The 3,171-nt window shown below is 37.6% G+C and overlaps 1 non-coding gene across 1 annotated transcript; it reads right to left on the bottom strand.

Moving 5' to 3' along the window:
• Window positions 1–2,732: 2,732 nt before the first annotated feature.
• Window positions 2,733–2,924, bottom strand: LOC116583856. Its single transcript, XR_004282947.1, has one exon. It is a non-coding gene; the product is annotated as a U2 spliceosomal RNA (small nuclear RNA).
• Between the last annotated feature and the right edge of the window lie 247 nt (window positions 2,925–3,171).

Below are 3,171 nucleotides of genomic sequence, written 5' to 3'. Positions count from 1 at the left end.
GCTCTACCCCAAAACTGCTAGAACTCATACAGGAATTCGGTAAAGTGTCAGGATATAAAATCAATACACAGAAATCAGTTGCATATCTATACACCAACAACAAGGCAGATGAAAAATTTAGGAGGCGATCCCATTTACAACTGCACCCAAAACGATAAGATACCTAGGAATAAATCTAACCAAAGAGGCAAAGAATCTATACTCAGGAAAGTATAGAATACTCATGAAAGAAATTGAGGAAGACACAAAGAAATGGAAAAATGTTCCATGCTCATGGATTGGACGAACAAATACTGTGAAAATGTCAGTGCTGCCTAGAGCAATCTACACATTCAATGCAATCCCTATCAAAATACCATCAACTTTTTTTTCACAGAACTGGAACAAATAATCCTAAAATTTCTATGGAACCAGAAAAGATCCCAAATTGCCAGAGGAATGTTGAAAAAGAAAACCAAAGTTGGTGGCATCATAATTCCAGACTTCAAGCTCTATTATTGGTACACACTTTAAAACATAAGAGCAGGAATTAAAAAGTGGGAAGGGACATGGGTAATCAACTCAAAACATCAGTTCTCTAAATCTCTCAGGGCTTTCTAATAGGGGAACTTCTTTAGTAGGGTTGCCTGGCTCTTCATCTAGTTGCCTAACTGCTTAGCAGACGATATGTTTACTTGGTATGGATGACTTTGAAGTGGTTGCCTCAGCAATCAGAAGCTTAATGTCAGGCACTTACATTACCATCAAGAAAGCTGATTGTCAGGCATTTACTCTGCACAGAATAAGCTTTACTCTGGTATGGGAAGGGCAGGAGGTTGTGCTGGGTAAGGAAATGAATGAATACACAGGTATTCACTTTTCAGTTTTCTTTTAAACTATGCATTTATGTTTTATGGACTTTCTATATGTGCATTACATTTCATAATAAAGTTGATTAAAAAAGATCAATACTTTGTTTTCTTCTCAAATAATGCAAGGAATTTAACACACTTTCATTTACCCCACATCAGTTTACAAATTATCATTGCCATGTGTTTAATTCTACATATACAAATCTACTATACATTATTAGTATTTTAATGTAGTCAGTGTGCATTTACCTATGTATTTACTGTTTTTTGTTCTTATTCCCTTCTTTCATCTGGGACCTTCCGTCTGGAATCTCTCTCTCTCTTTCTTTTTTTTCCCTGAAGCGGTGTATCTGTAGTCTGAATGTTCTGGCAATTTCTGTTTCTTCACTAGATGTTTACATTTTGATCATTTGTTACACAGTACATGTATGTTTTATCTACTTTTCTTATATGGAATATAGTAATAAAATTCAGAAAAGGTAAAAAAATAATAACCTTAGATTTTAAATATTTTTTGGTATACTAGCTTAATCTCATCCCACTGTTGGTGAAATATATGTGGAGGCCACTTTAAGGCAGCAGGTTTGAGCAATGGAATGTAGAAAGGGCCCAAAGCAACCCCCTGGCTGAATATGGACAGGCCCATTGGGTGACCCACCTCAAAGCAGCCGTAGGCCCTAACTAACTAATGGGCTCCTTACAACTGGGCATAGTTACCAACAAAGGGAAAACTATAAATGTCCCCATACCTCCTCACCTTCCCCCCTTTTACAAACAGCCCCCTCCCACTGCCTCCTTGCAGACAGCCTCTCCTCTGCTGTCCTGGACTCTGCCCCCTAGCCATATATTCAGTAAACTTCTATCTCCTTTGTTCTGCCCCAGGTGAATTCTTGTCACTGCCTGTACCACCTTATTCCACTGAATCTTCACCCCACAGATTAAGGGTCCCCATCCGATGGGGAGAGACGTCACATTTAGACACTACATATAATGCATATGAAACATATATTTCACTGTTGTCTCCCCTCCCCCCATATGTAATTTGTCTAACAATAATATATTTTTGAAATAAATAGTGGTGCTTTCTTTAGAAACCACAAAATCCAAGGAGACGTGCAGAGTTGGTTGAGTTAGTATGATACATTTTTGAGGGTCATGGATTTGGAATATGAAGTTTTAAGGTTCAGATCTGGATGTAGTCTTTTTTGTAGCTATCTCAATTATGAAAATTCCTTAACCTATCTAAATTTCTGATAATTCTTTAAAATGGAGGGTGTGGGGGCGCCTGGGTGGTTCAGTGGGTTAAGTGTCTGCCTTCAGCTCAGGTCATGATCTCAGGGTCCTGGGATTGAGCCCAGTGTAGTCTTTTTATTCAATGCAGAGTCTGGAGCTCCCTCTCCCTCTACTGCTTCCTTCCCTCCCCAACCCCTGCTTGAGTTCTCTCTCAAATAAATAAATAAAATCTTTTTAAAAATATAAAATAAAATGGAGGACATAGTACCATTTTTGCCCATTTCACAGAAATGTTGAGAAGTACTAAAGAAGTAAAACATATGAATAGGTTTTGTAAAATGGTTAAATAACATGACTTTAAACTAGTATTATTTGATGTCAATATGGAGAAGAAAAATGAATAGTAAATGTTCTATGTAAACTGAAGATGAGACCATATTTAGATATGTGGTAAAGCATTATGGTATAATGAAAACAGTAGGATTGGGGGTTCAGATATCATAAATTGTAATAACTTATGTTTCTGCTTCACTGCCTGCTAGCTCTAGAATCTTTTCCAAGTCAACTTTTCTGAGTCTCTGTTTCCTCATCTGTAAAATGCAATAATAATATTTTATTGATGCCTCATGTACTGTGAAGATCAAATAGGACATTTTGTCTATAGCGCCTGGGGCATAGTAAGTGAACCTATCTAAACCATCTGTTTAGTCTCTACAGTGCAAATTCAATACAAAGAATGATGAGAAGAGAATGTGATTATGGTATTGATAGAAAATGGTCTATTTAAACTGATAAGAACAGATACTACACTTCATCTTAGCCAAAAGGCTGAGAAGTGATGAAAATGGTCTCTTTAGATGGTATTCTGCCCTTGATGTGAGAAGGAACTGATAAAACTAAGTTTCAAATACCTCTGGCATTTTCTGAAATTTGGCTAAATGCTTGGCCTAAGGTTTATTTCCTCTGGTCACCACTGGCTGCTGCTGACTTCACAGGAAATACTCCTGCCCAGGTATCCAGCCTCTTCTCCAGAGAAGGTAGAGGATAATACAGCACCTTTCTGGTTTCACTCCTAGTGAGGTCCAGG

The sequence above is a fragment of the Mustela erminea genome, chromosome X (genome assembly GCF_009829155.1).
Source record: "Mustela erminea isolate mMusErm1 chromosome X, mMusErm1.Pri, whole genome shotgun sequence".
NCBI lineage: Eukaryota > Metazoa > Chordata > Mammalia > Carnivora > Mustelidae > Mustela > Mustela erminea.
The sequence above is the reverse complement of the archived record's forward strand: the minus strand, read 5'-3'. Positions and strand labels throughout refer to the sequence as shown.